This window comes from Pinus tabuliformis, chromosome X, assembly GCF_031772625.1.
Source record: "Pinus tabuliformis cultivar Carrire ecotype Pingquan chromosome X, CPIR1, whole genome shotgun sequence".
Classification (NCBI taxonomy): domain Eukaryota; kingdom Viridiplantae; phylum Streptophyta; class Pinopsida; order Pinales; family Pinaceae; genus Pinus; species Pinus tabuliformis.
Window position 1 is genome coordinate 1312593715 of NC_142308.1, and position 13966 is coordinate 1312607680.

Consider the following 13966-nt stretch of genomic DNA (forward strand, 5'->3'; position numbering starts at 1 on the left):
CTTATCGCTCAAGACTTCTTACTTCTACCAAACTTCTTCTGACTAAAAACTACTTAGAGCTTACTTACTTAGCTCTTTTTATACAATCCCATGGTTTGCGGACCATGGGTAGATCTTTACAGCCGACTTTACACTTTACAAAATAAGGGTGGAAAACCCTTTATGACTCATGACACCTTCACGCTCTGCGACCACAAAATGTGGATACTCTACACTTTATTACAAAACTTGACGCAAAACATGGCCTTTTAGCCCCAAAACTGTCCTTGGGGAATCTCGTTCCCAACAGGCCCCCAACACAAACATCATGACTTGCCCTCGAGTCACTCTACAGGCACGAATATCTTAGCGCAAAGACCTCCCAACTCGACCTGTATGACCGCAACCTCGGCAGTGCACTGTATTGCCGCCTGCTTCGTGTCTTCAACCATCTGCTCAATCACTTCTCCTGAACTGTTGGCCTCAAGATTTTGCTGAGTTGTTTATAGAGTCACAAGCTTTCCTTCGATAGAGGCTATGACCATGTAAGCCTCATCTAGTCAGGGCTTTAGTCGTGCCTTCAGCATTGCTTCCTTTTGCAGCACTGCATCCACATGTTCTTTCAACTTCTTGGCCTCCTGCAACTTCGCCAATCTCTGGGTGAAAGCGACGGTTCACGTTGTGCCTTTGACCTCATCATAGCACTGCTGCATCTTGCACGCTTCTGTCTCTAGATGTTGTACATTAGGGTCCTCCTACAAGCTCGTCAAGACCTCGAACAACTGCTCAAAAAGTTATGTGCAGTCTGCTACTGCACTGTCAACTGCCATTATTGCCTCTCTAACAGCGGTTGCACGCTGTTCCTTTACTTCTGGTGGGGTTGAAGGCTGGGCCTTCAACTGCAATTTGGTGATCTATAGGTTCAAGTCCAACTAAACCCTCGCCATTTCTGTCTAAGCGTCGCGCACCCATGTAGCCAGCTTGCGAACATGCACCTCAACTGGTTCTTCCTTGGGAATTTCCAACTCTAGGACCATTCGGCATGCCTCCTCTATGACCTAAAGTATACGCTTGTTCTAGTCATTCGCCTCGATCAAGGCAATGATGGCAAAGTCTCCCTGTAGTGCCAGATGCTCACTGATCACTTGTAGGGCATGGTTCTCACGAGCCCTCAACTCCGTAATCACTCCATCCTGTAATAGGTGGAATGCCTCGCCAGGGAGCGCTACCAGATTCAACCCTACTCCCTTGAGGGCGCTGAAAGTGGGCCTGTTAGCTTCATTCTTCGTGGTCAGTGCTCCATCATGCAACACTATTACGCTGGAGGCCTTCGCGTGCAGCATCGTGGCAGCTTCTGAAGTGTCGATAGCAAGGCTAGTAGACACTGTGACAGCCTATGACACGTGGGTCTGCAACTCCTGCAGACCTATCTGGATAGCCCCCAATACTAGTTGTTGCTGCTACTCAAACTTTTGTAGGGCCTGTTAGCCTCCTGCTGCAGCAGAATAATCATCTTTCATGATTGACAGTTTTACATGCCAAATATGTCGTGCTATGCATGCTGCAATGCTCTATATTTGCTACAGATGGCCAAAAAGTATCCATAAGAGTAGGCTGGTCTAAGGGCCACTGCTATGTTCCAATTTTGATAAAGCAATCCATTTTTGGTTTGAGGCAGTTTTTCAGTTGGAGGTACTCAGGCTGGAGTTCACTAACATCTCTTTTTTTTCATCACCCTTATTATATAACTCCCTATTAGTTTTTCCCTTCCCCTATAAAAATCATGTATATAAATCCCCCTATGTAAATACCCCTCCCTGGCAATATAGCCATACTTTCTACTAAGTCCGGGAAATCTCAGTCCATCTGGGACTGTTTTTAGCCCATCTGAGTCATTAAGGAGCTAGTTTGACATCTGGTCAGCTAGTAACCTCTCCCTTAACCCCAAGAACCCCCAAAAAACCCATGTTTTCACCTTCCCCCTTGTAAAAATTCACCCCACCACTGTAAAAACCCACATTCCGCCCCTAACCCAAAGTTCCTGTGCATAAATATTAACCCGCGCCTTTTTTCAACCCCCTAAACCCGTTTCCCTAAGTCCTTACCCATCCGCCGCGCATATTAAATTTGGAATATTCCTGCGAATATTCCCGCCCGTTAACCCCATATCCTGTCGTGTCCGCCACTAGCCATCCGATCCACAGCCCCGCAGATCTACCGCTGGCGGGCATCCTTATCCCCGACACGCCCGGCCTTTAACGTCCAGGAGTTCGGCGGTTTCGCCGCCGTACTCCCGCAAGGCGTCAGGCGCCGAGATGTGGCGGAGCCCCTCCCTCTGAAACCGCCATCCCCCATAAGCGGTGCACCACATACCGCTTACCGCCCCGCTCGGTGACGTCACCAGCCCACGTCACCCCCTGCACAGTTACCAGCCCACGTCACCCCCCCTATACAGTCACCCGATGAGTCCCCCGCCTACGTCGCCTCTTGTTACGTCACCGCCACGTGTCCCCGCCACCGTACCTGCCACGTCATCGTCCGTACGTGATGACGTCACGCTGACATCATCCTGCCACGTCGCCATGCTGACGTCACCCGCCGTACAATGCTGACGCCATGCTGACATCATCAACACATTTTTTGGGCGCAGAGGCGCAAAAATCGCACTTCGGAGCCCCGGAATCGAATTCTGAGGCAGTTTTTGATGAGCGATTTGCACTAGCGCAAAGCGCAAATCGCTCATCGCAGGATTTTTTGGGCCGAAATGGAGAATCTTCAGGGAATCTTTAAGGAATCTTCACTCCATGCAGCCCCAGGAAGCCCGAAAAGGCGCAGAAATGATCCGTTTTCTTCACAGAGCATACCAAAATTATCAGAAGACAATTCCAGATGATACAGAGGCCGAACAGCGGCCATTTACTGGTGATTAGACATGCAGCATAGCAGATCAGCAGCCCAGATTTTGTTAGAGAGTATCAGTGGAAGAAAGGACGCCAGAAAGAATCAGTCATGATTTTTTAGGGGCTCGAGGCACCTGAACATTGATGAAGCCCCCAGAAAATCAAATCGATAAGCATCAGCCCATCCTTGCCTTCAAATCACCTTCAGGCATTTAAGGCACCAGGACAGCAAGAAAGCATAAACCCATACCCATTTATTGCAGAAAACACTGCAGCAAGCCACCGAGGACAGCATCATTTATTCAGTTTTGACACATCGGCCCTGAGCACAGCCCGATACATTCTTTGCATTTATTTTTAGATAGGATTAGGTCAAATAGTCATTTTTATGACCTAATTAGGTCAAGATGTAATAAAGGAACTCTGCGGAGAGTTTTGCCCTATATATACCACCCTCTGTATAGTTTTAAGGGTCGGTTAATTGATAATTTTCACTAGAGACTCGCTGTGTATACCTGAACTTTCTGTAATCAAAGATTGCTTAAAGCTTGGAGAGCGAACTTTCTGTTGTTGATGAATGTGTTGAAGAGTTGGAGATGGAATTCCTGCGCTGCGGCCTGAAGCAATAAGTGCCTCTTATCTCTGTTTATGTGTTTACCATTATCTAAATAGCAGGAAGAAAGAATAGCCAAGAATTAGTTTAAATACTCTCTACGTTCAATTCCTGCTATTTCTTGATGTTTTCTTCTAAATGAATTGGTTATGAACATTGAATTCCTTCTGGCTAATGTTTACCCCAATTCATTTATGTTGGCCAATTATCTAGGAATTCTTAACTGCTCCTAGGTAGCGCCTTGTTGTTTCCTCTGCTAATCTGTTGGAGAGGTTCTTAACTGCCTCTCTTTCTTTAGCATTCTTGCCATCCCTTGAACCTGAAAGTTGCTTCTGCTTCAGTTATCTTGCTCCATTTTCCCCTCACTGTTATTAAGGAAAGACACCAGTAGTTCCCCTCCTCGACTCCACGCCCAATGGTTTGAAACATTCAGACTATACTCAGCCTCTCTACCTGAAAGTGTCAGTTTTCCCACCAAAACTCAATCAAAACCCCTGTGTATCATATCTAGCCTAAAATCATCCCTTTCAACAAAGCTAAATCATAAAGAGAGAGCCCTCTCTGACTACAGGCAGGCTAGGGCCTGCAGTCCAAAGTTGGTTTGTGGTTACCTCGGCCGTATCCCTTTAGGAGTCAAAAGGGACAACCTGAGTGATAACATAATGGCGACTCCACTGGGGAAATGAATCATGTGTCTATTAGTGTGAATCCTCAATTTTGACCAGTTCGCCTCGTTTTCTGGAGAAAGTGTTCCTTTTCTTCAGGGTTTTTCATGTTCAGCTCTGATCTGTGACGGTGGACAGAGATCAGGCACTTTAAGGTTACATCATCCACCTGGCGACTCCACATCATCCTCATAATAAAGACTCCGCTGGAGAAATGAACCCGAAGGAATTATATAAGCAGATCAGGTTCTTGATTTGGATGATCATCCAAGAGACCATGTTCTTTCTCTTGCACCAAATTTTGCTATGCATATTGTACTTTAAAAGCGATTTTATGTCAGATTTTTGTGTTTTTCCTTTGGAAAAGATTGTTGAAAAGCCTCCTTGCACATCAGAGCAGCAGCTTTCAAATGCTGTTGAAGATCATCATACAGTCAAGGAGGAACCAAAAATAGAGTCTAGTCTTCTAGTTCCTGTACATACTCCCGTGCCTCGTAAAGTTCCTGAAAGATATAAGCCGCTCATTTTGCCTCCTATGCTTGGTCCCCTGCCGGAAAATCATCCTGAATATCTCCCTAGATTTGATGGAGAGAATGGCACTACTGCCCAGAAACATATCCAGGCTTTTGAAGATTATCTTAATACATTTGAAGTGGAAGATGAAGATGTCAGTCTTAGACTATTTGCCCTTTTTTTGCAAAGCGAAGCTAGGACTTGGTTTAAAGCGTTGCCTGAGGCGAGCATCTCTAAGTTTCAGCAGTGTGCCAAGCTTTTCCTTGATAAATGGATGATCAGAGGTAATCTCTTCTTGCTCATCGAAGAATAAAATCATTTAGAAAGGCATCCAGATGAATCTGTTCAGCAGTTTTCAGACAGATTCAATCAAGTTTATCAAGCCATGCCTCTAAATATAAGACCCCCCCTTGATTTAGCTCTATTGCAATATCCTAGAGCATTTGACACAGAATTGGAATTATGTCTGAGAGAAAGATTCCCATCCACTTTGAAACAGATGCAGGACATAGCTGTGGACGTGGAGGAAAATCTAAAAAGGAGGGAGGAACAGCGCAAAGCAGAGCAAGAAGAAAGATTTCATAGCGTGTTACAAAAGACAGAGGAAATGATGCAGCTGATCACAATGAAAGTAGAAAGTTCAGAGCACCAGAACAGATCTGTTTCACAACAGGAAAGTAGTGACATTCACGAAAAAACCTGCCACAAAACAGATGACATATTCATCCAGCCATACATGATGGAGCAGTCTCCTGATATACTGTGTGAATATAATAGCTCCTCTTCTTTCAACTGTCTGCCCAAGGATGATCTGTATGATGATGATTATGAGCCTAATGACCAAATCAGCCTTGCAGAGGAAACAGATCCTATTCTGGCAGAAAGCAATGTTCAGGTTCAGCTACCTGAACCCAATGATCAGCGTGCCCATCTCAGCTATGAGGAAAAGAAAGAAAACGCAGAGTGCGTTGATTTCAGTGAAGGAACTTTACCCTTTTGTTTTGAATCTTTTCAATTTATCAAGGATAACTATCATGCTATATATGATCAAGTGTCACCACGCGTTGCTATTGACCGTCTAGAGGTTAATCAAGATATTGTTCCAAAGGTATCGCCTCTAGTTTTGCAGCCCCAAAGAGCCATTGAATATCAGATTGAGGAGGACCCAGAAGCAGAAGTATATGACCAGATGATCCAAGTGGATCCCCTGCCTCTTTGTTTTCAGCCATCTGAATTATTCAAAGAAGAAGAAAACCAACAGCCCGCACAGATCAGTCCGGCCCTATTCGAGCCAGATTGTAATAAATTACAAGCTCCTCTGCAAGTACTGAATGACCTATCCGCTGGCAGGCAGAATGATGAAAGAAATCAGTGCACGTCGTCATCAACAGGCTGCAAGGCTCAGTATCGAGTTGACAATGATCTCCCGACTCCAAGGCATGGTAGTGATCCTGAACCTTTGTACAGTTCTTTAATTCAGCCAAAAAATTGTATATATATGTTGCAGGACAATTTTGTACAGTATTTAAACACCGCAAAGGAGGTCAGTAGCTTCCTGATCTTCTCAAAGATTGACAAAGCCATAAAAAATTGCAAAATCTCAGTTGGTGTCACTAGCAAGCACAAGCAGCAAAGCCCCCTCATGTTATTATTACTTAAATGGCTGCATTGGCTATTTCACTTCACCTAACAGCAAAGTAAGTGCTGGTTAGGGTAGGTAGGTAGGTAGGATCAATAAGGCAACCAGCCAAGAGAAATTTGCAGAACACAGCAACAATTGAATGCAAGGCAGTCTGACCTGTTGTTCTTGACTTTTCACAAGGAAAAGCCATCCCCAAGTGGAGCCACTGTTAGCCTCCTGCTACAGCAGGTTAATCATCTTTCATGATTGATAGTTTTACATGCCAAATATGTCGTGCTATGCATGCTGCAATGCTCCATATTTGCTACAGATGGCCAAAAAGTATCCATAAGAGTAGGCTGGTCTAAGGGCCACTGCTGTGTTCCAATTTTGATAAAGCAATCCATTTTTGGTTTGAGGCAGTTTTTCAGTTGGAGGTACTCAGGCTGGAGTTCACTAACATCTCTTTTTTTTCATCACCCTTATTATATAACTCCCTATTAGTTTTTCCCTTCCCCTATTAAAATCATGTATATAAATCCCCCTATGTAAATACCCCTCCCTGGCAATATAGCCATACTTTCTATTAAGTCCGGGAAATCTCAGTCCATCTGGGACTGTTTTTAGCCCATCCGAGTCATTAAGGAGCTAGTTTGACATCTGGTCAGCTAGTAACCTCTCCCTTAACCCCAAGAACCCCCAAAAAACCCATGTTTTCACCTTCCCCCTTGTAAAATTTCACCCCACCACTGTAAAAACCCACATTCCGCCCCTAACCCAGAGTTCCTGTGCATAAATATTAACCCGCGCCTTTGTTCAACCCCCTAAACCCGTTTCCCTAAGTCCTTACCCATCCGCCGCGCATATTAAATTCGGAATATTCCTGCAAATATTCCCGCCCGTTAACCCCATATCCTGTCGTGTCCGCCGCCAACCGTCCGATCCACAGCCCCGCAGATCTACGGCTGGCGGGCATCCTTATCCCCAACGCGCCCGGCCTTTAACGTCCGGGATTTCGGCAATTTCGCCGCCGTACTCCCGCATGCGTCAGGCGCCGGGCTGTGGCGGAGCCCCTCCCTCCAAAACCGCCATCCCCCATAAGCGGTGCGCCACATACCGCTTACCGCCCCGCTCGGTGACGTCACCAGCCCACGTCACCCCCTGCACAGTTACCAGCCCACGTCACCCCCCCTGTACAGTCACCCGATGAGTCACCCGCCTGCGTGGCCTCCTGCCACGTCACCGCCACGTGTCCCCGCCACCGTACCTACCACGTCATCGTCCGTACATGATGACGTCATCCCGCCACGTCGCCATGCTAACGTCATGCTGACGTCACCCTCCGTACAATGCTGACGTCACCCTCCGTACAATGCTGACGTCACCCTCCGTACAATGCTGATGTCATCAGCACATTTTTTGGGCGCAGAGGCGCAAAAATCGCACTTCGGAGCCCCAGAATCGAATTCTGAGGCAGTTTTTGATGAGCGATTTGCGCAAATCGCTCATCGCAGGATTTTTTGGGCCGAAATGGAGAATCTTCAGGGAATCTTTAAGGAATCTTCGCTCCATGCAGCCCCAGGAAGCCCGAAAAGGCGCAGAAATGATCCGTTTTCTTCACAGAGCATACCAAAATGATCAGAAGACAATTCCAGATGATACAGAGGCCGAACAGCAGCCATTTACTGGTGATTAGACATGCAGCACAACAGATCAGCAGCCCAGATTTTGTCAAAGAGTATCAGTGGAAGAAAGGACGCCAGAAAGAATCAGTCATGATTTTTTAGGGGCTCGAGGCACCTGAACATTGATGAAGCCCCCAGAAAATCAGCCCATCCTTGCCTTCAAATCACCTTCAGGCATTTAAGGCACCAGGACAGCAAGAAAGCATAAACCCATACCCATTTATTGCAGAAAACACTGCAGCAAGCCACCGAGGACAGCATCATTTATTCAGTTTTGACACATCGGCCCTGAGCACGGCCCGAGACATTCTTTGCATTTATTTTTAGATAGGATTAGGTCAAATAGTCAATTTTATGACCTAATTAGGTCAAGATGTAATAAAGGAACTCTGCAGAGAGTTTTGCCCTATATATACCACCCTCTGTATAGTTTTAAGGGTCGGTTAATTGATAATTTTCACTAGAGACTCGCTGTGTATACCTGAAATTTCTGTAATCAAAGATTGCTTAAAGCTTGGAGAGCGAACTGTCTGTTGTTGATGAATTTGTTGAAGAGTTGGAGATGGAATTACTGCGCTGCGGCCTGAAGCAATAAGTGCCTCTTATCTCTGTTTATGTGTTTGCCATTATCTAAATAGCAGGAAGAAAGAATAGCCTAGAATTAGTTTAAATACTCTCTACGCTCAATTCCTGCTGTTTCTGGATGTTTTCTTCTAAATGAATTGGTTATGAACATTGAATTCCTTCTGGCTCATGTTTACCCCAATTCACCTGTGCTGGCCAATTATCTAGGAATTCTTAACTGCTCCTAGGTAGTGCCTTGTTGTTTCCTCTGCTAATCTGTTGGAGAGATTCTTAACTTCCTCTCTTTCTTTAGCATTCTTGCCATCCCTTGAACCTGAAAGTTGCTTCTGCTTGAGTTATCTTGCTCCATTTTCCCCTCACTGTTATTAAGGAAAGACACCAGCAGTTCCCCTCCTCGACTCCACGCCCAATGGTTTGAAACATTCAGACTATACTCAGCCTCTCTACCTGAAAGTGTCAGTTTTCCCACCAAAACTCAATCAAAACCCCTGTGCATCATATCTAGCCTAAAATCATCCCTTTCAACAAAGCTAAATCATAAAGAGAGAGCCCGCTCTGACTGCAGGCAGGCTAGGGCCTGCAGTCCAAAGTTGGTTTGTGGTTACCTCGGCCGTATCCCTTTAGGAGTCAAAAGGGACAACCTGAGTGATAACAGGGCCTCCACGATGACATCTCGCACCGTGTCACCGATTTCATGCAAATCGTCCTCGGTGAGGGTGATTGGGTCTAGCGATGTCTTAGTAGCATTGGATTTCTTCCTGGACACTCCTTTCTCTTGCTCCCTTGGACATTTGATACGGGCGGACATCGCCTGTGCGTCTGCGTCGTGTTGTTCTGTCTACTCGTCTGTCTCTTCCTCTATCTCAGGTGAAGGCGACCTAGCGCCTTTGTCAGAGCCCCGCTCTGATCCACTTGTTGGCTTCTCCGTCTACTGATCAGCATCGTGCTCTGCCTGGGCCTTTGCAGTGGCCTCCTTCTTTCTCTTTTCGGCCCGCTGCGTCATCTTGGGCTTGGCATCCTCCTTGCGCTGCGTGGGGAACTTACTCCCTCCCACTGCCAAGTCTGTTGTAGTGCACCATTCTGCCAGCCAACAATCAAGTACTGCATAAATGGCGTCATCTGTTGCCAGGTAAGGCAAGTCATACCATGTCTGCGCAGGGTCCTTCTGCACCCTGATGGACACATGGTAAAAATCTGTTTTAAACTCTGCGTAGCCCTACAGGTTGGAAGACACCATAGGCAAAAACTGCGGTTTGCGATTGATGGTCATGTGAATGTTCATCTCCATCAAGATCCAAAATATCTTTCTGTCCTTGATGCGCTGCACATCCTTTGTCGCCCATAGAAAAGTGTACTTCGTTGTTTCTGGTAGGTCTGGTGCGACCGAAGGGGATTGGCTGTCCTCTGGCAGCTCCCATGCTACCAGCACAATAGATGGCCAGAGCCACACGTAGTGGAACGTCTCACTGAGCTATTGTGCCTTGCGACAGTTCACAAGGAATTCACCACAGAGATAGTCTTCCCAATTGAACTGAACTCCTTTGGCGCATTGGGCTACTAGCGCGATGACAAGCGCTGACACCTCATCGGCGCGACACTTCCTAATCACCTTCCCTCGTAAAATCTGCATAGCCACCTTTACAGCAGGGTCACAGATGTTGGATATGGCATATCCACATGGCTTCTTTACCAGCTTAAACTTCTCTTTCATGGCCTCCATGAGGGCCTGCTCACCACCTTTTCTGCCAAACATCATGGCTTGATTTTCTCCTATGTAGAGCAACCACGTGATCTTGTGGATCAATCTGTCAGTGATGGGTATTGGCTCCTCCAGCCACAAACACCCATCATGCACCAAGCATAGCAGTAACTTGATGACCAAGACTGTAATTGAGGTGCGGTTGTAGTGTGGCACCCATAGCAAGTTGAGCAGACCAGCCTTGTCTACTCTTCTGAGCCACCTCCATGGCTCCAATGCGGTCATTCTGGTGGTTGTATCGATAATGCGGCACATTAGTTGCTCGGTTTCCAAGTGTGGGAACTTCTCATGGTAAGCTAAGTCCCAATCTTCGAGTTTTAATAGAGGAACTCAAGCCAAGTACAGTCCTTCAAAAACAATCTCATATAGCAGCAGAGGGGTTTGCAAGGCGACCTTTCTCTCATCGATATCTTTTGGTACCTTGGCCTTTCCCTTACCCTGAGGGACGTACTCAGGAAACCGAGTGATAGGGTTAGCAACCTGGGCTTCAACTTCCTCCATGTCTATTCCCACATCCTCATCATCCATCGGGATGTCTTCAATTTCTTCCTCCTCCGGCTCTAGATTGATGGCTTTGCCCTACTCCTGTGTGGCGGGTCTGTACTTCGGTGGGTTTCTTCTTGGCAACGTGTGCACCGGTTTTGCAGGCTGCATGCCCTTCTTATCCTTCATTCTCTCCTTGGCTGGGGTGGGCTTTCGTCTTAGCATCCTTGCTGATTTAGAGACTTTTTCTAATACTTTGGCAACCTCTGGAGCAGCTTCTTCTACCTCAATAACAATTTCTGGCACCGACTCCTCTACTACTTCTTTGGTATCTATAGCTTTTACGGGTGCCGACATAATGCTTTCCAAAAGTGTTGATGACGTCTCTGGAAAGTTCGCAAACACTGGACTCGCTATCAAAGCCTCGAAGAATTCTTGGTTCATGTGCGCCTGAGAGCTCAACAACTCAATTCTCAAAATGCCAAGTGTTTTTCGCTGGGCAGCCACCTGTAATTTATAAGGCATTTTGAATTCAAATTTGACCATTCCCCCTAAATTTGGTTCATTAATTCCAGATTGGCGTAGATTGTCAAGGAGATGACCCATACATTTTGTCTTAAATATTGGCCGCCCACTCCATTTGGTTGCATTTCTACCGTCAAATCATGAACAGTGACTTTAATGGTCACTTTCCGGCCAACCCGCATGATTTCTTCCTAGGTAGTGCACCTCCCTTTGCGTTGTTGCGAACCCTATGACACTTCCTCGCTTCGCACAATCCTCCAATCACGTAGCTCCCCAACCTGGGTAGTGTATTTTATAGTCCCGCGCCTCCTTTCAGCTACCTGGAGTGCTAAGACTATGCTACCTTCATATAGTCACATGGTCGAACCATCGGTGTATGGCTTCAAGTGACTTCCATTCACCTTTCCTAGAAAGGGATCTCCATTCAATTTGACCAACTAAACAACTCCTCCGTCGTTAATCTCCTTAATGACATAGGGCCCTAACCAATGCATTCTGAATTTCCCTAGAGATTTATCAAACTTGCTATCATATAACAAAACCAGGTCATTTACCTGAAAGGTATGCAGCTTAATGTGTCGATCATGCCATGCTTTTTCGCATTGCTTTTTGACCTGTTGGTGAAATCCAGCTAAAAATCTTTCTTCCTCAAGCTTAACCAACTACACGAGCCTCTCCTCTAGGGCTCTGTGATCCGTCATACCCGTGAGTGCCGCGATGCTCAAACTAGGCACAATGTATTCCATGGGCATCACTACTTCAAAACCATATACAAGCCTCAAGGGTGTTTGTCCAGTCAACTTCTTGAATGTCGTCCGATAGGACCATAGTACTACGGGTATGCGTAGGTCCCAATCACTTCATTAAGCATTGCAAACCTTCATCATTGTGTTTTCCAGCACTTTGTTCAATGCTTCCACCATCTCATTAGCCTGCAGGTGATAAGGCGTGATTTTCTGGTGATATACCTGAAATTCCTCTATCAGCTTATTGATTGTCTCATTCAAAAAGTATGTACCGTGATCACTCATCAAAATCTTTGGGTAGCAAAATCGCGTCAGTACATACTCAAAGAGGAACTTTGCAATAATCGCACCTATGCAATCCTTTATAAGTTATGCCTCTGCCCATCGAGTCAAATACTCCGTCGTGGTGATAATGTACCTCGCTCCCATCTTCTTCCCTTGGGGTTCAATGGGTCCCACAAAATCTATCGCCCATTTTTCAAAGGGTTGTAATGTCATATATGGATTCAAAGGCAGCTCATCCCTCCACGATGGCCTGCCAATCCTTTGACATACATCACATGCTTTGCAGTATCCTTTTGAATCCTGATGGAGGGTTGGCCACCACAACCCTGCGTGTAGAATCTTCTGCGTGGTCGCTCTCCCAGCATAATGTCCTCCCGTGGAGCCCCCATGAGCGTCCGTGAGGATACTGTTCCTTTCAAACTCCAGGACATATCATCGCAATATCTCTTTAGACCCCATTTTGTACAGATGTCTGGTAATGATAGAAAAGTTTGTCTTGCGCACCACTAACTCCTTCTTCTATTGGATGGTGTATCCTTCCAGGGTAGTTCTTGTTGTTAGGAAGTGCATGATATCTTCAAAATGACCATCCACAATGTGCACTTCAAATAGCTACACATCAGGCAATCCCTCCTCCAAATTAGTGGGCTCTTCCCCTGTTTTGATGCACGACAGATGGTCTGGTCCCGCATTTAGTCATCCAGGATTTACAATAACTTCAAAATCATACTCCTGGAACAATAACAACCACCTGCAGATTCTCCCACCCCCCCCCCCAACACAAGCTTATTCACCAGGTATTTCAACGCAGAATGATCCATATACATCTTAAAATGGCCACCGAGCAAATAATGTCTGAACTTCTGGAGCATGTATACCATGGCTAACCCTTCACGCTCAGTGGTGGAATAGTTCTTCTCCACCTTGGATAACCTTCTGCTTTCGAATGCTATAGGATGGTTCAAGTCTCCTCCGCCAGCCTGTGTCAGTACTGCTCACAATGCTATACATGACGCGTCAACATGGACATAAAACTCCTTCTTCCAATCTGGGAAGACTAAAATCAGCGCGATGACCATCTTTTCCTTTAGTACAGCCCATATTTTATTACAGTCCTCGTTCCAGCAGAATGTGACATCATTTTTCAACAACTTCTCCATAGGCGCGGTGATCTAGGATAGATCTTGATAAACTTTCTGTAATATCCAGTATGCCCTAGGGTAGCGTGCAGCTGTTTCACACTCCTCAGTGCTTGTAAGTTAAGTATCTCCACGATCTTCATGAAATTTATCATCAGTCCCTGTCTACAAACCACATGACCCAGTAGGGTCCTAAAAGGAACACAAAACAGGCATTTATTCAGATTGAGCGCAATTTGGTATCTTTGTCAGGTATCTGACATTAGGCACAAACTTTCCACATGGCGTTCCACCAGCCCAAACATAGTCCAGTCATCAAAGTCCACTTCCAGGAACTTTTGAATAAATTCCTTGAACGCAGCAACAACTACGCGTGAAAAAATCGCTGGTGCATTCTTTAATCCGAAAGGCATTACAGTGTACTAAGAACAACCCCACTCAGCCACGAACGTCATCTTGCTCCTATCT